Consider the following 25,700-nt stretch of genomic DNA (forward strand, 5'->3'; position numbering starts at 1 on the left):
TGTGGAAATGAAGAAGTCAGACCATAGAATTCTGATTGAAAGCTTGACATCATGGGACCAAATGATCCAAACAAAATGTAAATCATAGCCTATGAAACAGAAGAATTCAGTAGCTCTCTGGTAATTGGCATGGCAACAAATAAGGAATAGAATTAGCTTGGAATTATATATTCTTTGCCTATTTTTAAAAATCAGATTCATAAAAGAGTTAAGTGGTTTGTTTGAAAAGCAGAGAAACATCTTTAAAATTTTTGCATCTAAATTTTACAAAGCCTACCCACCCTTCCAAAAAATCAAAGACATAAAGATAAAGCAATGTTCAATGCTCTACCACTGCATAACAAAGTAAATGGCTGGTGATAGGCAAATATCTTTCAAATGGATCCAAACTGGAATTTCTGAATGTTGCCACTGTACTTCATTCCCTTCAGGTCTAGGAGAGACCCTCAGCTTCAACGTGTTCTGCATTAGGCCCAGTACAATAAATCCTACCTAAATACAAAGTATCAATAACATGAAATTAGGTTCTGACTCCAAATTCTTAAATTTGACTAAGCCAATTTATTCATATACAGTGAAATAAAATAAAAAAAATAAGTGGCTAAGGCATTTGGTCAAAGGGTATGTAAATAAATGCAATTTTTCCTCTAGCTGGCAGTGTGTTTAGTAAATTATATTGGTGACCCTCATGGCAAAATGCTGACCACAGGGGTCATGCTTACTGACATTCAACCCTCAAGCTTTTATTTCCAATCACTGACAATATTGTTCCTAAGGAGTTATTTTTCTCTTAAAATATATATAGAGGAAAAAATGAGAAATTTCTATATTAATGACATGATAATGGCGTTGTGAAAATAAAATGGTGATGACATATCCACTGTGGGAATAATATGCCCTCAGGCTAACAAAAGGAGCTTACCTATTTAACTTATTAGAGTATTTTATAAACATATTTGAAATGAGCGATTCAGTTCATCCTGAAATAAAACAATGCTATATTTTCTTTTATGCATATGAAGAAAGAAGATGCTAATTGCTCACCTACAATCCACCTGAAACACTGATGGAAATACATCTACAATAAAATAAGAACAATATCATTTCCAGTACCTGCATGATACTCATTCTGGTGAGTCATCCCAAAAGACTTTTTAAAAGAAAATAGAGTTCTAATTCTATATTTGCCATTAATCTGCTACAGAGTTGGGCAACCACTTGTTTCCTCAATTCGCTTCCATCAAAAACAGTCAAGACCAATGATTTGAGTGGAACATAAAGTGGATAGGTGTGAGTTAAAGAACTTTGGAATTGCAAAGATAAAAGGTTTTCTCTCATGGAATGCCATTATTATTAATATTATTGCCATCATCATTATTTATACTCCCAGCACACGTATTACGAAAATGTGTTATTCGCTTAACTGCTATGCCCTCACCATGTCATTTGCAAAATCACCATGTTCTTCTCACAGAAATGTCACTGAAATGTCATTTTTACAATAGCTGCATTATGAATCTGCTATAACTTGAATTGCTTTACAATGAAAATGCAATTTCTTAGCAATTAAAATTATTCCACCCACCCCAGTCAAATAATAGAAAATCGCCTCCCTGTCCAATGTTGCTTCTAGTGCACTGCAGAATACTGCAGATTGAACAGAACATGGCTTCCCACATGCTAGGGAAAGTCTACGTCTTAGCCATGCCAGTGGTTGCATTACACTATGTATGATTTTCTGCTACAGCTCATCTGAATTAGTGTAAGCACGTACTAAAACTCTTGTAAGATTGAAAGATTGCATTCAGTCAGATTCTTTCTGAGTTTGCCCAGGACCCTTACCACAGCTGAGTTTGCAGATACAGCAGCACTAGATCAAGGTATGTAAAACACCAATGTCAGTTTTCATTAGGGGAAGAAATTCCTTTTATAAATGCAAGTCATTATCATTAGCTCTACTTAAATCTCCTTCTGGTATTAATTGAAAGTTTTTTTCTTAATAACTGCCTCTCAGAAACTGTTGACTTGACATGCATTAGTATCATTATTAATAAGAATGTAGTCATCTACAAAGTACAATACAAGTCATAAGCATGCTGATCATGGAGTAAAATTAATGGATATAGGGTCATGTTTGGAGAGATTTTCAAAGCCTCATTCTCACTTGTTTTCAAATGAAATCTTACATGGAAACTCAAGATGTAAAAGGCTAAAATGGAGGGCAACGAAGATTGTTCAAGATGAGAGTCTGGACCCAGACCCCTAGACATAAGAGACAATATGTATTTACAAATATATTTAACTGGACTGAAAAATAAAAAGAAGGAGTTGCCATGGGATTAAACATAAGTGTAAATAGCCAGGAAAATGTATGTGGGACAGGATGGCATATTGGCTTCTCTCGCTGACCCTCACTTGAAGTAAGGCCCTGTGGCGGGCACTGGCCTTCAGACTAAAGCAGGTGTGTGGGTGTTGGGCCGAAGAGTCAGGACAATGCTTCACATAGCTGAAGCATTAGGAGAAACGGGGCAGGCTCCATGCACGAAATATGTTACAGGTATATAGCATAGCATTTGGAAGCATGTCCAATTCACACCCCAAAACCATAGAAAATGCATGTCTACATCAAAGCCAGAATCCTCATAGAAACAAAGAGCTATTATTAAACAGAAAAAATGAACAATCAAAGCTTCACAAACATTTAAGGAAATCTAACATCATAGAGGAGATAAGTGAACAGAAGAACCAACTCTTGAGGAAATAAAGCTAACAAAATAAGCAAAAAAATGGGAGTGCTTTAAAATAAAGATATTGTATACCCTCAGGGAGATTCCAAAAGATGTTATAAACATGAAAAATTAACAATTCTAAAAATTAAAAGCATTAATATCAAAATTAAAATATTGGTATATGAACTGAATAGCAGAATCAATACAGATGAAGAGCAAATTAGTGAGCAGTAAGATTAGAGCTCAAGAAAGAATTGAGACTTCAGACTAAAAGGTCTCATTGAATGCCAAGCAGAATAAATTACAAAAGAAAATTTAAAAACCTAAAGACAGAGAGTGAAACTTTAGAACACAAGAATAAAGCTTCCAGACAAATATCGCATGATTTTATTTATATGCAAAATCTAAAAAGGTTGAATTCATAGAAATAGGGAGTAGAATGGTGGTTACCAGAAGCTCGGGTAGAGGGTGGGGTGGGGTGGGGAAATGTTGGTCCAAGGGTACAAAGTTTCAGTTAGACAGGAGAAATAGGTTCTGGTCATCTACTGCATATAAAGTTGACTATAGTTAATAATATCGTATTATATATTTCAAAATTACTGAAAGAGTGGATTTTAAATATCCTCACCACAAAGAAATGATAAGTACATGAACCGACAGATGCGTTAATTAGCCTGACTTGCTTATTCCACGAAGTATATGTGTATTGAAACATCACATTGTATCCCATAAATATACAATTATTGTGCCAATTGAAAAAAGGAATAAAACTTCTGGAGAGGGTTTGGGGAGATAAAAATGAAAACAAAATCAAACTGGAGTCTAAGTTCTCATTGGCAAAAGCAGATACTAAAAGAAAATATAGGATTAAAGTGTTGAGAGAAAATTGTTTTGTACAAGTCTTATATCTAGCAAACCTAGCATTCAGTAGGAAGACAAAACAAAAATTTTATCATTTACAGACCATCTCAGAATAAAAATCTATTCCAGCAAAATAAAAATGAGCCCCCCCAAAGAGTAAAATGTTAGACATAAGAAATGGCAGTAAGCAAAGGACACAATCACACCCCTACTTAAATCCAAAGACATTTTGATATACATTGAAAAAATAATTAGCACTCTGGAACTAAAATCCCGAATGAGCCCAAGATGGGAGGAGGAATTGTAGTAGAGTCTGACTCCATTTTTGACGTCTGACTGGCGACAGACATCACCACTTCCCCTTTCCCTTCTTCCCGACATCTGAGCAAGCTGATAAGAAAGCTCAGATTGCCCCTCCTTTGGTGCCCGCAGGAAGTTCAAACCACACAGGCCTCTGGCAGTGTGCAAGAACCCGCAAGGCACGCCTAACCCCTGATCACAGTGAAAGCTGAGCTGGGCTTCTCCGCTTCTCTTTCAAGCCATGTTTGAATCAGCTAGAAAGTCCACGCTGCTCTCCTCAGAAAGCCTCATTATGTGAATAATAAACCTTTTCATATCATGTTGGGTGTGTGATGTCATCACTCTTGATAGGCAAACCACATTTTGGGTGGGAGATCTATGCCATCTCTACGGGCTGACCATAATAGGCATGGAGAGAGGGATGGGAATAAATAAGGTGAGGGAAGATATACAGCGACTGGTGAGCTCTAGAGACTAATTTTTAAAATCTACACATTTAAATTATAAGATTACTAAAGTAAGTCCTAGAAAATAAAACATCTAAGTTTAAAACAATTAGAGAAAAAAATGGAATAAAGAAAATTGGTCCTATTCAAATAGGAAAGAAAGTAAAATGAAACAAGACTTGTAAAATAAAAAAAAAAAAAAGAAATTAAAAAAAATAATCTTCAAGAACAAGTCCATAAGGCAATAAACGTGAATGAATCAAAACCTCTATTAACAACTAAGTGACTCTTAGGTTGGAGTAAGAAGAAAATCCACCTTTATGCTGACAGACACCAATAAGACCAAATTTTATTTAATAGGTCAAAGAGAAGTTATGGAAATAGATGCACCATGGCAAATTCTAGTGAGAAGAGAACAATGCAACACATTAATATTAGATGAAATGCAACTTAATAAAGAAGGAATTAAAGAGGATACTTAATTTTGACATAAGGTATAATATACAAAAAAATAACAGTCATACAACTATGAACATAACAACAAACTTCTCAATAAATTTCAAAGACAGTTTTAAAAAGTAGTTAAGAGCACGAACACTGGAGCCAATACACCTGAGTTAAAATGCCAGCCCTGACACTTAGTAACTTGAGATTTGAGGAAAGTTATCTCACATACAGAGCCTCAAGTTCTGTATTAGAAAATGAGGGCAATAGCAATACCACTTCACATAGCTGTGAGGATTAAATGAGTTCAAATATATTAAGTGAATGGATGGATGGATAGAGATAGCCTGCGTGTTACACCAAATTGTTATCAGGAATTACCCATGGGGTGTGCAGTAGGAAGGGGTGAAGAACAGGGATACTTATCTTTTTTACTTCACAAACATTTGCATTTTTATTTTAAAGAGCACTTATTTTTATTTACTAACTTTAAAAAATACAAATGTATAAAAATGGCATTGTACATAAATCAGGAGGAAGAGACTCAAAGTTCCAATTCTTATACTTCTCATCCCCTTGTGGGAGGTCCTCAGTCCCTAGGTACGTGAAAGAGAATGCAGCAACACCGTTTTAATGAACACACTCTCCCTTAAGACTATAGAATTTGAAGGACCAAAACAGTAACCTGGGTAGCTGAGACGACAGTTTGGGATTAGTAAAACCAAATACAGTATACAATGAAGAGAAAAGTACTCACAGTCACTTTTTGCTTGAATTCTCTGGTTAAAAGCCTTCCTTTCCTATGTCACTCTGATGGTAAAGATTTTACAGTGGTGACCCTAGATTTTGAGGAGAGAGTAAGGTGAAATCAAAGTTGCTTTATATGAAATAAAGAAAACTCAACTTTGACATGATACAAAGGAATCTAACTCAAACATCTTTCTTTAGAAGTAGGTAAGATCTGTGAATGACAGCAGAACTGGAGGTGGAAGAAACTGAACTAAAAGAACTGAAAATCCAAAAGAAAATCCTCATGTTTGTGGATGTAAGAGAACAGTGATTTAAGATTTCCATAGAAGCAAAAATAACTGATCCAAAATCAATAGTGGAGGGCAATCCAACAACCAAGATTTTGGAGAATTTAAAGGCAGAAACAGAAAAAACTGTGTAGGCTCCAAAATTTTTATAAAGGAAGATTTAGGATATTTAGGGATGACAATCTGGTTGAAAGGGGAGGCCAAGAGATTTATCATGAAGCTGTGTTTGCAGAGCAAGCACACGGTTTTTAATTGGATTTGTGTTTATTTTTAGTCTCTGAGAGAGTGGGCTCATGGGCAGGATGTGTGTGTGTGTGTGTGTGTGTGTGTGTGTGTGTGTGTGTGTGTGGTGGGAGGAGATTATGGTGGTCACTGCCTTCCCCAGCCAACCTTTGGTTCTGCAAATGAGATGGAAAGTACAGTGAAAGTAATACATTACTAACATAAATGCTTTTGCTATTTTTTTCATATAGGCTATATCTGGTATATAGCAAAGAAAATTAAATGAAGAAGTCAGTGGTAACAAGTTACCATAGATGCATAAATAAAAGGCAATTTTTCCCCCAAAATTTAGAGATAGGGAATCACTTAATATCCAAATGACAAAATCTTTCATTTTAGAAGTTTCTATTATTACAATATTTTGAATAACTAAGTTCAGTTTGTGAAAGAACATTATCCATAAAACATCTAAATCCGGGAAAGAGAGCTAGTGCTATAAGCAATAATTTCCCTGGAGGTATCTGCCAATCCTGGTGGCTTATTGCCTGGATTTAATAGGCCAAGTACATGGCAAGCAGGAGACAAAGTCCGCAAGGTCACACCAGAGAGCACCACTTAAAGTCCAGCCCCCTGAAGAATGAATCAGGAAAACTCCACCCCCAACAGGAGGCAGAGGGGATAACTGTCAGTCTTGGCTTTGGATTTATGCTAATTAGAAAAAAGAAAAATATCTCTCCTGAGAATTGTTGACTACAAGACTACATTTAAGCATGTTTGAGGCCATTTCTGAAAACTTTAAGCTGGAAATTTATTTGAAAGTTATCCCAGATTAACAGTGTCTATAGGCTCCAAGCATAAGCAAACACAAATACTTCATGGAAAACATTTTAAACGCAGATATCAAAAAATGCTCATGTTCTAAGGAACATTAATGGATAGATAAAATTTACAATACATGGGAAGGCAAAATACACTGAGTATAAGTATGAATAAGAATAAAACAGGAAAAAATGGCATAATCAGACACCTAAACACCATAGATACTGGGATTATTACATACACAATATAAATCTATTGTATTATGTTTAAAGACATTTTTAAGAAGATGAGTATAACAAAATAATAGCAGTTTTTCAAAAAATAACCAGATTTCAAGTAGAAATTCTTGAAGTTAAAAATATAGCAATTGAAATAGGAAACTCAATTTCTAATTGAGTTAACAATTAAACAGGGAATTTAGTATGGCTGAGAAGAGATTAATGAACTGTAAAGCAGTTTAGAAGATATCGTCTAGAATGTAACAGAAACAAAGTAGAGAACAGAGTAAGAGAGCATCATGATATTTAATTAGAGTTCTAAGAGGAGCTAGTGTGGGAAATGGGGAAGGTAGTCCTCTATGGAGTAATGGCTGAGAATTTTATAGAATAGATGAAAGATAGCAGAATAAATAAAATCTTCACTTAGATCCACCCACATTGAAAGTACAAAACACTGAGACAAAGAGAAGATAATAAAAACAGCCAGACTGATTCTGTAGAAGTACAGTAATTAGAATAACAGAGAACTCAACAATAGCAATGGAAGACTAAACACAGTAGAAAAATATCTTCAAATATCTGGGCACAAACCGTATCTTACCTCAAAATTGGATATCTAGTTAAACTGACCTTAAAAAGCAACAGTAAAAGAAAGAAATAAAAGACATAAAAAAGTACAAACCTTACTTAAGCGTACAATGTAATGAGTTTTTACAGTTGTAGCACTTACCAAGACATGGAATGTTACCATCCCCCTGGAGAATTTTGTTATGCCCATCCCAGTCGATCCCCAGTCCCTTACCTCCACTCAAGGGTAACAATGTTCTGATGCTTCCCACCATGGACTACTTTTGCCAGTTCTACAACTTCATATAAATGGAATCCTACTATTTTGCACATTGTATGTGCTCTTCTATGTAAGGCTGCTTTGAGCACATTTTTGAGATTCATTCATGTTATTGCATGAATTATATGTCATTCCTTGTTATTGCAAATGTCATTGAATAGTGTTCCATTGTATGAATATTCCACTCTTTATCCATTTTCCTATTGATGGATTCCTGGGCTGTTTCCAGTTTGGAGCTAATATGAGTGAATGGATATAAACATTTTTATACAAGTCTTTTTTGTGGTAGCTTATTCTTTATAATCTTACATGAAACATTTATAAAAAAAAGATTCTGTACTTTGCTACAAATCAATGTTCAACATAATTCAATAAATCAGTATCAAACACACACATTCTCTGAATAACACAATTGAAATATAAATCAATAATTTAAAAACACATACACAGATTGAACATTACCAATTTGAAAATCCAAAATCTGAAATTTTCTAAAATATGAAACTTTTTGAATTCCTATATGTCACCACAAGTAGAAAATTCCACACCTGATATTATGTGATGGATCAGTGTCAAAACACAGTCAACGGCCAGGCACGGTGGCTCACGCCTGTAATCCTAGCACTCTGGGGGGCCAAGGCAGGAGGATCTCTTGAGATCAGGAGTTCGCAACCAGCCTGAGCAAGAGTGAGACCCCATCTCTACTAAAAAATACAAAAAATTAGGAGGTGTGGTGGCACGTGCCTGTAATCCCAGCTCCTCGGGAAGCTGAGGCAGGAGGCTTGCTTGAACTCAGGAGTTTGAGATTGCTGTGAGCTAGGCTGACACCACAGCACTCTAGCCCAGGTGACAGAGTGAGACTGTCTCAAAAAAAAAAAAAAAAAAGTCAAAACTGTTTCATGCACAAAATTATTAAAAATATTGTATAAAATTACTTTCCGGCTATGTGTATAAGGTGCATATGAAACATAAGTGAATTTTGTGTTTAGATTTGTATCCCAACTCCAAGATGTCTCATTATGAAATATGCAAATATTCCAAAATTCAAAAACAAATCTGAAATGTGAAACACTTCTGGTTCCAGGCATCTCAGATAACAGATACTCAACCTGTACTTGTACATTTAAATATACTTCTAAATAATTCATGGGTTAAAGGGGAAAGCAAAATGAAAATTAGAATAAACTGATTTTTAAAACTACATATGAGATACAGCTAAAATGGTACTTAGAGGAAAATACATAGGCTTAGATGCATGTATTATATTATTATTGTAAAAACAAAAGGCTGAAAGGACAACGCATCCAATTTAAGAATTAAGATAAGAACAAAAGAGTTAATCCAAAGAAAGTAAAAGAAAGGAAATTGTAAAAATGGGCATAAAAAGTAATGAAATAGAAAGCAAAGGGAGGAACAACAAATAACAAATGCAAAGATGGTATTTGGAAAAGATTAATAAAATTGACAATCAAGTAAGATGAATAAAAAAGAAGAAAAAGTATAAATAAGTATTATTAGCAGTAAAAAGTTAGCATAACTACCAAAAAGATTAAATTTTTAATATGACTATGCATAAAATTTTATAAAAGTAAATTTAAAATTTAAATAAGCTGAATAAGTTCTGTACACATACACACATGTAAAACTTATCAAAGCTGACCTAAATATTCTTTCTAGAGTCATGCTTTGTCCCAAAACTTCTCTGCCAAAGCCACAAGTTTATTAGTTATATTTCTATTTTTCAAGTTATTGCAGGAGTGAAATAGAAAATAAGAATCCAGAAATTCCAGGAATTAAAGGGTTAAAAGTTACAGCTATTGCTCATCTCCAGATTGTAAAACATTTTCACATTTGCACACAGCCACAGGGCTAAGATTGTGGTCATTAAAGCACAGCTTGAAAGCAAACACCTAATCAAAGTCCTCGCTATCATACCTTTGTTAAGAACTCTGATTGAATTAAGATGACTCCCAGTTGGACAAAATGGCTTAGGCCTCAAAAAGAAAATAGTGAATAGCGTACTTTTTAAAATTTTGCACAGTGAGTGAAATCTTTTTTTTTTTTTTTTTTTAAGAGATGAGGGTCTTGTTATGTCTTCCAGCTGGACTCAAACTCCTGAGCTCCAGTGATCCTCCTGCCTCAGCCTCCCCAGTAGCAAGTACTTGGGACTACCATACCCAGCTGAAATCATTTTAGAAAAATGTTTGAATTTCATTTCCAAAAGTGCCAACAGCCTGAATTAAAAGCAACTATGACTTTATTACAGAAGAGACTGTAACTATTCAATCCAGCTGGACTGCAAACATTTTATTGGCAGAAGGAGACTGAGAAATCCCCTCTTCAGATGTGGCTGAGGAAAATGAGGGAACATGAAGGATTACCTAAGAAGTACGGTTAAGAGTTAAGGAGAACAATTGACTGGAAAAGGGCTCCCAGAAACCATGACCAGAGTCTAAGTATGGTTAAGAGTTAAGGAGAACAATTGACTGGAAAAGGGCTCCCAGAAACCATGACCAGAGTCTAACAACAACAACAAAAAATACTGCCTATCCTCAGAGTAGAAAGCCTTACTCCATTTTCCCAGAGGAATTTCAGAATTGCTGGGAACTAGTAACAATGATCAACCTCCCCTTCTTTCCCTTTCCAATGGGAATGTTGTTTGGGTTCTACTGACTCTGTCCACTATTGTAGATGGTGGATGGAAGTGCATAAGTTGTCCTTTTTGTACACAGATCCCAGAAGTAAGAGAAGTTGAATTCAGACATGATGTATATCACTATATCCTGGAGTTAGAACTCAATGCCATAATTAAATGATCTTTGGATGTTTTGCTGAGCAGATGAATACATGTTAGTTGTAGAAGAAAGAAAATGTCTGTGGCCAAGAGGGATTGCTATGGTAGGCTGCTCTTCATTATTACTCATTATCACTCTGTCACTGTCAAGTTTCACAAAGGGACAGAGTGTAATGTCCCACATCATTGACTTTGAGTTTGTCCATGTGATTTGCTTTGGTCAATGAGAATATGCGACATTTGCGTCATGCCTCTTATGTTTCCACTCTCAGTTATAAAAACTGCATGTGCCAAATATGAGCGGCTTTTTCAGCCTGGGTTCTAGAATGAAAAGGCACAAGGAACAGAGCCTGAATGAGCCCAGACAAGAAAATTAGAATTACAATGTAACATGTAATATGAGCAAAAACCAAACGATATTGCAAGCCATTGAGAAAGTAGTTATTACTACAGCAATAGCTGAATAAAACACTCCTAAACTTATGAGATTAGTATAAACTTATTATCAGAACCAAGAAAGCAAAAAAAAGTATAGTCTCACTCACAGACATATTTTAAAAATCTAAACAAAATATTGTCAAACTAAATTCAACATTGTATTAAAGAGATAATACCTGAAGACTAAATTTGTTTTATTGCGGGAATGCAAGGTTGGCTCAACAATAGAAAATGTATTAACATAATTTATCTCATTAAAATAATACAGAAGAAAAATCAAATGATCTCCATAGATGTATAAAAGGCATTTAATAAAATTAAACCTTCATTTATAATAATAATTTAGACAAGCCTCTCAGGAAAGAGGACCACCCTTAATCTGATAAAAGATGTCTGTGATAAACCTACAGCAAACATCTACATAATAGTAACATATTAAAATAACTTCTTTTGCTATTAAGAAAAACACGTTTATTGGATAACCTAGTAGACTATTCAAAAAGATAAAAGAAAACAATAAATATCAGAAATTAAGAAATAAAAATTGCCAGTTTCATAGACAATATGACAAATAGCCATTTGAGAGAAATAAAAAATATTATATACTTTCTAATGTTTGCCTACTATTTCTTGTCTTTGCTAAGAATGTACACATAAAAAAACTTAAAGAATCTTCAAATAATGTATTAAATTTAAAAAGAGGATTAAGCAAGTTTGTTAAATATAAGATTAACAAACAAAAGCAAATTATATTTTATATACCAGAAACAAATAGAAAATATAATTTTTAAATAGATACAATTTAAGATATCAACAAAAACATAAGTCACACAAAAGAAATCTAACACAAAATGTATAAGGCCTTTGTATGGGTCAATTTTAAAATTTGAAAGCCATAAAGGAGATCAAATAAATGAAAGAACCAATCATGATCATAGACAGGAAAAAATATTTTAAAGATAAAGATTCTCCCCAAATTAAGCTCTAGATTCAAAACAGTTCCAAGTGGAATTCCAAGAAGGATTTACATGCAATTCAGCAAGTAATTCCAAAAGTTATAAGAAATGGCAAATGGCCAAGAATAATCAAGATGCTACTAAAGAAACTAGTCCTACCATATATCAAGACTTTTTAATAAAGTTCTAATAATAAAGACAAAGTGATGTTGGTCTGGAGATAGGTAATTACATATATAAAGATTTGGTCTTTGACAGAGCTGCATTTTATATCATAAGAAAGAATGAACTACTCATCAAATACCAGAATAATTGGCTGTCCACTGGAAAAAATTAATTTATAGCCTCACCTTACATCATTGCTCCAAATCAGTTTTACTTGCATTAATGTGAGAAGTAAAACTTTAAAACTTTTATATGAAATACAGTTGAATATAATCATGATTTTAGTATAAAAATCAGTATTTCTCTAATAAGACACAAAAAATGAAAATCCTATAGAAAGGGAGCAAAAAATTCTACTACACTAAAGTGAAGAACTTCTGTTTATTAAAAAATATGATAAAGACTGTGAAAAGGCAACTCACAATCTGAGTGAAATATTGGAACACAAATAAACTGACAAAGAATTCAATCACAAAGTATGTAATGACCTCACTATGAATATGCTTTTATAGAAGCAAAACAGTGCTTTTCCCATTAACATGAAGAAGTGATTAATGTCCTTAACAATACGAAAAATTTAATTTAAAATCTCAAAATACCATTCACACCCACCAGATTAGTATAATAATAAAGTCTCACAACACTAAATTTTAACTGGAAGCACAAAGCAATGTTATCCCTTGTACACTTCTGGTTCGATTATTAAATGATGCAGCTACCTTAAGAACCCACTTGCAACTACTTCTAAAGCCAAAGATGCACTTCACCTATGATCCACCTATTGCACCCCTAGGTAAGCATCTCAGAGAAACTTACACATGTGACCCTGGTAACATTGTTTGTAATAGCAAATAATTAGAACCCATGGAATTATCCACCAATAGTAGAATGCATAAATAAATTATTGTATATTCATAAAATGGTACAGTATATAGTAGTGAAAATGAATAAACTTTATCTATACATACCAATGTGAATGAGTCTCAAAATTCAATATTGAACAACAAAAGTAAATAGTAGAAGAATCTATTCTGTATAAGTTCATTCATATAAAAAGTTAAAATTGGCAAATTAAAAATCATATTGCTTAGGAATACACACATATATAGCAATATTTGTATTAAGCTAAAGAGCAAAATAGAACTCTTTGGCTGTATATGGTAGAAGCCTCACCTCACAGGCTGACTGTACCCCTGCCTACTCTTTCCAAGATCCCATAAATCTTCCAATAAATTTTACTCTTGCTTAAGATAGATGGTTTTTAGGTTTCTGACACATATAACCAAAAGAATCCTAAATAACACAATTAGTACTTTTACTTTGAACAAAAGTAAAAGAATTGCTATGTCTTGCCTCTGGGTAACTCTGTGTTCCTACTTTCTGATTTTATATCAATGTCTTCTATAAAGCAAAAATGTTATTGATAACTACTCCAGGACTTCGTATTTCCAAGCTTCACCATAGAATGGAATGGAAACACTTTTCCTAGGAACCAAGTTTAAACATCTCAGAGAAGGACTCTGACTGGCCCAGCCTAAGTCAGGTGCCCACCTCTGGGCTAATCAGCTATAAGCAGAGGGACAGGATATGTGAGTTGATGGCACCAAGTCAAGCCCCACTGATTGAATGAGGGAAGGTTTCTTCTCATCCCTCAGCACTCAGCTTGAATGTCATCTTCTCCAAAATGCCTCTCTTAATGACACCATCTAAAGTGGGTGCCCTACTCTCATGCTCTCTCCCTGCACCCTCTTTATTTCTTTTGCAGCATGCACTACAATATGTGATCATTTTACTTTTATTTATTTGTTTACCTGATATGGTAGGCAGAATAACGGCCCCCATGCCCTAATCCCCAGAATTTATGAATACTTGTGGCAAAGGGGACTTTGCAAATGTGAGTAAGGCTATTGGAGTTCGAGATGGGGAGAGCGTCATAGTGGGTCCAATATAATCACATGAATTCTTAAAAGCAGAAGACTTTTCTCAGCTATTCTTAGGGAGATATGTGATGGCAAAAGAAAGGTCAGAGAGATGTGATGCAAGGACTTGTCCTGCCATTTCTGGCTTTGACAGTGGTGGAAGCGGGCCATGCGCTAAGGAATGCAGGTGATCTCTAAGAGCTGGAAAAGGCAAGGAAATGATTCACCATGATTTCTCTCTTCTTTCTGGAAGGAAGAAATCAATTCTTTCCTCTGAAAAGAAACATACTTTGATTTTAGCCTATGTTGGGCTTCTGATCTATAGAATTGTAAGATAATAAACCTGTATAATTTTAAAACACTAAATTCCTGGTAATGTGTTACAGTAGCAATATGAAACCAATACCCCTGGTTATTGTCTTTTATTAGAACGTAATCTTCAAGAGAGGAAGAATATGCCTGTGTTTTTTTCATTGTATCTCCAATTCCTAGCACAGTGCCTGGATACTTGGCTATTCAACATATTTGTTGAATGAATAGGTAAGTAAATAAATGAATGAGTTAGGAAATCTGTGACTCATATACAAAAGTTCATCTTGCAGTCTTCACATAAAGTGTTCACCTTCCCTTTATCACAGTCACAAATGTGGAGAATCAAATAGAAAATGAAGCAGATGATCTCAAGTTTCCCTCTATGGGTCAGAAGGGAAAACTTTAGCTGAGAGAATGTGAAAAATGAGCCCTCTTTTGCAAAGCAAGAAGAATTATGCCAAGCCAAGAGAACAATCAAAGATGTTAGCAAATCATAGAGCTGAGACAGCACTTACTCTCTATTTGAGTCTTTAGATGGGATATGTTTTCAGTCAGCTGACATTTCCTATTGAATTTCCAGAAAAATCTTACTGTCAAGAGCTTGGTAAAATACTGGGTCATCCACATCCACTCCAAAATGGCTTCTTTTCTGGTGCAGTTAGATTTTATGATTTACACCCATTAATAGGAACTAGTAACTTTTCCAGAAGAAAAATGATGGCATATTCTAAGGAATGTATCCTTTTTCAGGCAATTTGTTTTTGAAGAGAAAGTTCAACTTATTCATCAGATAATTCGCTCTGTCTCTATGGGTTCAGTAACAGAATATCTTTAACATTCAGAACCAATTAGTTAAAATCAGCAGTTCTCCTCACCTGGGATAATAAGAGTTGTACCACAAAATGAGAAAGCCCTTGCAAGGAAAGGGTTAAGCAATATCATGTGAGACAGACTCAGAACTATTGAAATACTATAAAATATATGTAACAGAAAAAGTTGTCAGAGGGATAAAAGAATGGTCCTTGACTATTTTCATTAAAAAGCTGTGCTTCTATACCATATCCTTAGCCAAAGCATATATATATAGGCAATAGCTGACATATAATTTCTTTCTCAAAACCTGTATGTGTGGAATGGCTTTGCATGGTGGTTTTGCAAGTCAAGCTCCAGGACAGAGAAACCGTATTTTAGCCCAGAGTCCAGGAGCATCCACCAGCAGTAAATTGCTGTCCTCATTTGCAATTGACTACACCCATCTAAACTAGCGGCCTTCCTCTCGCTTTCTTCCTTCCTTCCCCACACCAAATATTCTTAATTCCTTGAATCTCTGTCTGTCTTCATGGTAACTATGGAGGAAATTATTTCGGAGGGAATTAAGTGGGCACAGGTGGTACTATAGCACATACTAGCTCCCAGCATAACATCTGCTTCAGATTCTTCAAAGCTTCTTATTTTTACAACAGTCCTCTTTGTCTTTTCTCTCCTTTTTGTAGTTTTGTGGGATTGGCTCCCCCCCCCATTTTAAGTCCCAAGAAGAGAGAGGGAGTAGAGGCAGAGGATAGAGGAATTTCCATATGCTTCATTAGATGAGAGCACGGAGTTATGTCTGTGTATGATGCCAAAGTGCTCACACTTTCTAGGCAAGCATGGTCCAGCAGAGCTTTCTGCAACAATGGAAATGTTGCGTGTCTGCCCCAGGTCTGTCCAATATAGTAGCCACAGGCTTCATGTGTCTACTGAGTACTTAGATTGTCTTAGGCTAGTTTAATGACTAACCAATTTTTTATATTGTTTAATTTTAATTAATAAAAGTTTAAATACCCACCTGTGGCTAGTAGCCACTATATTGAGCAGCACAGCTCCAGACCTTTGATGAGCATTAGAATTTTAGTTCACTTTTGCCTGTACTTTGCCTTATACTCATTTAATATAAAATCCTTGAACGTTTGCATCTCAAAAGAGGACGTTAATGTTTTTCTAAGTATGATCATTTCTTCTATCTCTCTCTCTCTCTCTCAAGTTCACTTCACCTTGCCTCCTCTGTAACATTCTTTTCCTGCAGTCATATCTAATCTCTCTCTCTCTCTCCCTCTCTCTCTCTCTCTCTCACATACACACACACACACCACACACACACACACACACACACACACACACATACACACTCACGCACGCACCACACCAGAACATTAGATATCACCAAGAAAGAGATGTCTGTCATTCCTGTCTAATATTTGCTTCTGAAACAAAAATATAAGAGAATAGAAAAGGGGAAAAAGTGTGATGGCTAGTTTCATAACATTTGCAGATGTACATATTAGGGAAAGTTTATAAATACAGTGTGATGTGTACATGTAGAGACATGTACTTTGACACTGACAATGTTTTGCCCAAAGTGAACTGTGTGATGAAGTGTTATAATTAACAAAAGAAGACAAAGCAAAACAGCATTAAAGATTTTTGAAAAGTTTAACAACTTTAGAGTTTCGTGAAACTTTTTTTCCTCTCAAGGGATATTTTTCTTCCCTTAAGCCATTGTCAGTCAAATGAATGTTTAATAAATAACTTATTTTATTTATAAGTGGAAGACTGCATTGTGTGACTAATAAAGACTATTGTTTGACAGTCTTGCTGGCTGTCTTTCTACCATAGAGCTAAAGATGGTGTTGCACCATTCTGAATACAACCAGATCCAAAACCTTCCATCAAAAGTTAAGGTTTGGTTTCTAAATTTAGTATCCATAATTTCTCAAATGTGACCACTAACAAGAGGAACAATTTAATTACAACAAAATGATTCTCAGAAGGACATAAAAACTAGCATGCTGTTCCTGTGGTCCCTTCCTATTGAATGCTATCTCCAACAGCAAATAGTGACATAAAGAAAAAAGCTACTAGGAAGTATGGCAGATATTTGCCATGATTCTTCAAAAGTTGGACCATAACTTTGAAATCCTTTTTAGTAATGTTCTGATTCCTGCAAGGATGCAGATATAAGAATTGGTGCACGTGGTTTATTTGGTGGTACAGGGACACTGGTATGCCAATAGGCAGGTAATACAGGGAAGGAAAGGCAGCCAATAGGAGTGCATTATTAAGCCAACTACTGAAGTGACTGACTAAAGCTTAATTCCAGGGATTTAGTGGGATACACTCTAAAATATTGGTTAAGACAGGGGAATTATGATATCCGTGTCCCCATAGCTGCTGGTCATTAGATAAGGAATGCCCCAGATGGTGTGTTAATTGCAAACACATCACCTGGATGAAGTGGATTCTGTCAACCCAAGGGCAGTCCTTTGGAGAAGATGCAGGTGCTGGCCATTAGAAGCCAACACTGGCATGCACCAAGATATTGAACTGTTCTAGGAGCACACAGGCAGAGCACTGACAGAACCTATTACATAAATATTGTATGAGATGGAATCTTTTTAGGACAAAGAATGATAATTTTGTAGAGGGGTTTTTTAATTATTATTTTTTTTTAGCTATTCCAAGCATTCCATTTTCTAGCTGCAAGAGGGAGCAGTCTAGAATTTTGTAAATTCTCCCATATTAAATTCCAGATGTAATGAATTTCAATAATGGTTTCCTTATATTTCTAAAATTAAGAAGGACTAGTATTTTGTTTTATATAGAAGCCACTCCATATTCTTGATTGTTTCAGCCATACAATATTTTCTAAGTTGCTAAAAATTATAATGTGGAATAATCTGAATTTTTGAAATATGCCCCATTTGGAGCCACTAATGAAAGTGTCCTATACACAAAAGTCACAGAACTCCATGAAATTCCAATTGTGGACCTTCCAGATTACTGGGCCATACCAGGAAAAAAGATATGAAGAGCATGCAGCTTTCATCACGCTTTCATGCATGTGTATGTTGATTTAGTGTGGTTAAAACATGATATGATCAAACAGTAAAACCCCACATGGATTCACTCAGGCACATACAAAGTATAACAGCATCTACTTGACAGAGACACCACTCAACAGAGAAGCTTCTTTCTCGCTCTCAGAGAAATCCAGGACTTTATATAATATCCAAAGTGAACATTAGGAATCAGACCACCCAAGCCCTACCCATGAGGATAACACAGATTTGGTCAAGGGGGGGCTCCTGAGGGTAAGGTATGGAAGGGGAGAGAATGGGGCTGGGCTGAGCTCAGGGGAGTTACCATGAAGACTACTCACAGAACAACAGAGCAGAAGAGACAAGTGTGATCAGAAGTCAGACAGCAGAACCAAAATGGAGGACCACAAGACAAAACCAAATATCCAGCTGGGCACAGGCATTACTGAGACACAGTCAGAAATATAGGAAAGAAGAGGCCAGAGTAAGGAATTTCCTGAGAAACAAAAAGGCAGAGAGAAAGGAGAAAGGACTAGGAAGGGTGTGTTCTGAGGACAGCGGCTCAAAGTGGTGCAGGGTCTCACCTGGGAGTGCCAGCAACCATTAGGGGTTCATGGAGCCTTGGCACATCCTTCCAACCAGACTTTGTTGTACAAGTCTACCAAGAAGAACACATTGGCATATGTGTAAACAGCAACCTAAACTGCAAGGCTCATTCAACTTCATATTCCTTACTTATAACTGGCATATAAGACAATATATATTTGAGCTTTTGCTCATTTAGTTATTAATTTTAAAACACTTACTGACAAAAATAGCACATATTCATTGTAGAAAGTTTGGAGCACACAGAAAATAGTTAGAAAATCTAAGTATCCAACAGTCTACCTTCTCAGAAATGCTTATATATGTTTCATAGTTTTAACAAAAATAATATACAGAAGAGCAAAACATTGGTTTGTGTTGGGAATGTCACTTCCTACACTTCAGCATTAGCATGTAGCTCACACTGTTAACACTTTATTGTATGTGTCAGTCAGTGTTCCAGCAGGACACAAATTACACAATCAAATGAGAGTAATTCAAGGAGGATTTAGTAAATGGTACAGGGAAACTGCCATTACCCAAGAGGTAGTAAAAGCAGAGCTACTATCACCCCTGGACTTGAAGAGCAGAGGGGATAGAGCAGTTTCCAGAATGTGGAAGAAGAGTCCTGTGTGAATGGCCACCTAGGCAGGAGCTGTAATCTGAGTCAAGGGAGGTAGCCAGCCCAAGGCCACCCTGCAGGAAGGGAACCTGGAGAAAGTATTCACCAATCCTGCTCTTCTCTTCCTATGGCCTCCTGCCAGTGTTTCCACTGCCCTTGCTGAATCTACCCAGAAATCAGAGATTAAGGAAGTCTTTCCATGTAGTCCAAACAGGCCAGCATCCTGTGGCAGAAAGCAAGAAGGAAGGGTAGAGGGTGGAGGCTCTCAGGCACCATTGTCTAAGAGAGGCTACTTCCCTTTTACATTCTGGGTAGAAGAAGATGTCTATTTTTCAGTCATTTAAATATGCATTTATTTCAACAAAGATAGTCAACAATCAACAGCTGACATAAGGTGTCAGATTATTAGCTAAATCTTAATACAATAGTAGAGTGTACACAGCACACATAAAACAATATCCCTGCAGCTGCACAAATCAGAATAACTTTGACCCCATTTAGCCAGGTAACTTTTCAGGGAGAATAAAAGATCTAGCCCTCTAGTCTAGGTCAGAATGACCTTGATAAATCCCTCAGCTAAAAGGGCTTCCAATTGTTCTTTGCATCCACCTGAATTGGTCAGCTATGTTACTTTTCTATCTAGAAGTATTTTCTGGAAAGGCCACAAATATTAAGTGCTTTATTCAAATCATGAGACTTGTTAGTTGTTTCATTTTATGTTGCAAAAAGGTAGATTAAAGCCTCCTATTGTTGGTTTAAATAACCAGCATTACACTATGACAGAAAGTATATGTGTTAGTATGTTTGGGCTGACACAAATGTCCTTCCTCTATGCTAGTACATTTTATTTAGGGTCTTACAAATGAGAAGAGATAATTTGCAATAAAAATAAATATGATATTCCCTATTGTTAACAATCTCAGAAAAACTGGTATTTTCTCTTTATGGCATTTATTCAATACTCCTTCCATTAAAACAGGGCTTTATTCTCTCAAGGGGAGAAAGAGGTAAAATCTTCCTGGGAAAATTGTGTGTTTATTGTGAAAGGTACTTCTACTTTCTTAGCCTGGTGAAATGCTGTGATGAATTTCTCTCTGCAAGCAAAAATTGACATTATGAATACAAAACCCAGGTAACTGTGATTGTAAATCATCCCTCCTTAGATACTAAGGTGCTATTTGTGGGTTATTCAAAAAGTGAGTTTATAGAGATATTTTTTAAGAAACTGATTTTATTACAAGGCAAAGAATCATTATAAGTATTTAAACAACAAATAGATACTTTTCAACATTATGCCCTAACCAATTCAAGTATCTCTTTTAGTTTGGGACAAGCTTTCTGTCCGTGGTTATATATAATAATGGCTCCTTAGAAAACATTCACAGGCTGCTGTTTACATAGCACCACAGCCACCTGAAAACTCTGTCCCCTATTTTGCTACCCTCTGTACACCTTCCTAAAAAGTTCAGTAAATTGTCAATAAGCTTTACTTTATTTAATTTTTTATGGCACACATTTTGTCCATAGATGTTGGGGATTGGGGGAATCACATGTTTAGGACTGTGGCCATTTCAAACTAAGGGGACGCCAAATCACAAACAGTCATGCAGCTGATCCACTTTGCAATGTTGTCACACATGCCTAACAAAATATTGTACTACCAACACAATCGTCACATTCTGCCCTGGCAATTAACCTTGTAAAGTTATTTTAAATAAGCCTCATGCATATGTCATAAAGCAAATGACAAATTAAATGTTCAGATATGATTACAGAAGCTATTTTCCTTTTGGATTTAATTCTTTTCCAGGGAGAGCTTCTGTTAAGTAACATTTTATAGATCCATAATACTGGAAAGAACTTTAAAGACTACACATACTCTTCATGTTTTTGTTTTCTTTGTGTTGGATGAGGCCCAGGAGATATGATTCACCCAAGGTCACCCAGCTAGTTTGTGATGGAATAAGTAATGGATTCTTCTGACCTTGAAGTTAATACTCTTTGCTCTGGTCTTTGTCATAGTGAATTAAGCATAAGGCCCAACCTGAGGAGAGGAAACATTTGGCCTTATGGATAAAAAACAATCATATGTATTTGCCTCTGAAAAATGTCCAAGATTCACTCCTGTTCTACCTCTTCTTTGCCTTTTGTTTGGCTTCTATGTCAACTAGACCTCATCTAGGAACATTCCAAATTTTTCAAACTCACTAAAACCTCCAAAATTCCCTTCATCTTAACTAATACACTTTGACTTGGTCCATGAGCTTCAGTACTGTCTCTCACGCTACCTTGGTCATTGTTCTCCATTCCATTAGGCTGAACTGAAAAAAAATAAATTGTTTGCCGTTGGTAAAGGGCACATGAAGATATGTTCCAAATAGACAAATCATAAGACATGTGGTATTTCCAATCAAGGAGCTGAATACACACAGAATGAATATCCTGTTCATATATATATGTAGGGCAAGAGCAAAATGAAAGTAAACTGGAAAGACAGAGACTTGTTTCCACTAAGCTTGCTATCTACTAATTTTTAGAATCTAGAATCATAATTATCAGGGTTAACATATTTACCCACATCACCTTCCCTTTGGACCTAATACTTCCACTTCACAGCTAATATATTTGTGGCAAGGATGATTTAATACCCCCAGATATTCACTTAACTACTATCTTTAGCTATCATTCTCATCCTCCAGTTCTAAAATTTAGGAATTCAGCCCCAACCTATAAATCATTAGTGATAAAATTAATCTTTCTTTGTTCCTATCTCATACAGCAATTTCTCCTGATCCTGAAATGTATTTAAAGTGGAAAAAATAATTATAATGAACATGTATTTTACATGTTATTATGTGTTATGGCATAAAAAAACCCTGAAAGATAGATTAGATTACATGTTATTATGTGTTATGACATTAAAAAAACCTGAAAGATAGATTAGAAGAAAAAATTGGAGTGACTTTCACAGTGATTGAGAGTTTCTAAATCTCTGTCCCCTGTAGCTTTAGCTTTGGAGCTCTAGCAGTTTATGAAGATGTGTCAGGTACCTAGGACAGCCCCAGTTCCCTGCTCCACTTTTACTCAGCCAGTTGTAGGTGAATATAAATATCTAATAAATGCACAATAAAATAAATATTCACTTTTTCTACTGACCACGACTGGCCACAAATATGCAGATGGATGGAAAGAGATCACTCAACAGAAGTAGGGAGAGTAATTCTATTTCTCTCCTTTATCATTCCTGAAAGTGGGACAGTAGCTCACTATTCCCTTGACTTTACTTTTACAAATTCTAAGTACATTTGGTTTTATACTCACAGACACACAGGCACACACACCCACGCATTTCCTCAAGTGAAAGCACTTCAAGAAAGCAGCTCTTTCATGTGTTACTTCCACCTTTTCCTGTGATGTTGATGTTTTGTAATTTGTATGTGTGTGGCCAGAAGGAGTGTGAGGGTGACAATGTTGTAGGAAGATTCTGTTATTGTCCCTCGCAAACCCTCAAGCATTCATGTCTACACAGGAAAGGCTGCTTACTTCAAACACCTGTGACTCTCTACCTGGGGGCTCCTTTCTGGTCATGGAACTATACGTAGCCCATTTTCAGGTCAAGCCAGAAGTGCCAGGGATTTAACACCCCTGGAAGAAGCTCTCAACAAATTACAGATGGAAACTCAGAGGACAAATACTCCAGCTCCTTCATGCCTCAGCTGAGATAACTCTGAAGCACGTTCTATAATATAGCCCGAAGTTCCTGAGCAGGACTGAGCTCTGGTAAACACTCAACAACTCACACCTTATTAGCTTCCTCTCCTTCCCTATTTCACTTTTTCATAAACCTACTACTGGTGTTTATTGGGATCAATTTCCAATAAACTACCTTGCACTTGGATCCTTGTCTCAGAGCTGGATTCTGGAAGAACACAGACTGAAACAAGCATAGTGGGCTGAAAATATAGGCTCTGGACCTTACTTCCAACTCTAGCTCCCCCCATCCTAACTGTACAACACTGAACAAGTTTTCTGAGCTTTGGTTTCCTAATCTTTAAAATGAGAGTAAGAGCAATAAGATTATGGAGAAGATAGTTGAGGAATCATAAAAGTGTTTATCACCGTAAATGGTACACAGTAAATATTTAATACCTGTTGATTATAAGTCTTGATTATCTATTGCTGCATATCAAATTAACCCAAAACTTAATGGCTTAAAAGAACCTTTTTGTTTTGCTCATGATTTTGTGGAAAGTATTCTTCAGGATGGCTCTCCCTTGGAGTCTCTCATGTTGTTGTAATTGGAAACAGGACAGGAGTCGTCTTAAGGCTCAACTGGGTTGTACATCCTGGACAGCTCATTCACAGGGCAGGCAGTTGATTCTGGGGCTGTGGATCTGAGCACCTACACGTGGTGTTTGCTATGTGGTTTGGGCTTCTCACAGCATGGTGACTAGATTCTGAAAAGAAGCAGCCCAAAAGTGAAGGTTCCAAGAGACCCAGGTGGAAATTGCACACCTTTCCTCAGCTAGTCTCAGAAGTCATACAGCTTCACTTACACCACATTCTACCATTTGCCACTGATAGCCCAAGCCTGGCCCAGATTCAGGAAGAGGGGAGTTGGATCTCAGCTCTTGATGGGAGAAGTGTTCAAGAATTGTAGCCATTTTAATCTGCTATATTATTATTATTACTATTTACTATGATCAGCTTCTTCTGGCTGTGAAAGTTCATCAAATATTTTTTAAGTAATTAATGTAATTATGTATACATCACCCCATCATCAATCCCATTCAACCAGTTGCTAAGTCCTATCTATTCTACCCACAAAGCTTCCCAATACATAATATCTTTGGATGTGTTCCATTTTCTCCCTTATTATTGGTCCAACACTCGTGATTTCCACCTGTATTATCTTGTACCTGCACTCTTGTTATGAGGCTCTAACTAGTCTCCTGATCTCTAGCCTCTTCTTCATCCAGTTCACCTTATACTTGACCCCCAGATTAATCTTCTTATGGCTCAACTCTAATCAGGTTTGAATTCTTCAATGCTTTCTCATTGCCTGCTTAATAAAATCCAAACCTCATGACTTAGAACTCAATGTCCAGTCCAGCTGTCCAGCATCACCTCTAATTATTCTTCCTGAACGCATTGTTTTAACAAAGCAGACAACCCATTGTTTTCCACAATCAAAGAACAATTTCATTCATTCATATCTTTGCCTCTAAATATGTCACTTCATTTAAGCCTCATCAAAACCTGTGAAGTATGCTTACTATCTCATTTTACGAATGAGTGTCGCGTGAATTTTGTACCAGTACCACCATCTCCGTTTACAGATCAGCACTGCAAAGTTTTAAAAAATTAAAGATAATGATAGTAACAATATAATAATGATTCTTACATTAGAACAGACATTGTTCTAAGTGTTTTACATGTATTAACTTGCTTAATCTTCATGACAATCCCATGAAGCAGGTACCATCATTATATCATTTTATACTACGGCTCAACTTGAAGCTACTTGATAGATTGAACTGTCCAGTCCATCTTGCTGTCTCCCCATATACACAGACACAGTGAAATGTTGGATAAACAATAGTATGTTTTAAATATGACAGCCAATCTTAAAAAAAAAAGAACAAGAAATCACCAAGGGGCTAGAAACAAAGAAGGACCCAAAGGCATAAACTTTAAGTCAGTGTCATTGCCAGCCCCATTAAAAGGTAGGCAAAAGATGTGAACAGAAGCTTTTGAAAAGAAGATAGACAAATGGCCAATAAACATGAAAAAATGCTCAATGTCACTAATTATCAGGGAAATGCAAATTAAAACCACAGTGAGATATCATCTTACCCCAGTTAGAATGTCTTTTATTAAAAAGTCCAAAGCAATAGATGCTGGCATGGATGCAGAGAGAGAGGAAGGTTTATACACCATGGCATGGTGGCTCACGCCTTTAATCCTAGCTTTCTGGGAAGCCGAGGCAGAAGGACAGCTGCAGCTCAGGGGTTCAACACCAGCCTGAGCACAGTGAGACCCTGTCTCTAGAGACAAGAAACAAAACAAACAAATAAACAAACAAACAAACAAACAAAATATATATATATACACAAAACCACAAACTACAGC

This window comes from Lemur catta, chromosome 1 (genome assembly GCF_020740605.2).
Source record: "Lemur catta isolate mLemCat1 chromosome 1, mLemCat1.pri, whole genome shotgun sequence".
NCBI classification, from domain to species: domain Eukaryota; kingdom Metazoa; phylum Chordata; class Mammalia; order Primates; family Lemuridae; genus Lemur; species Lemur catta.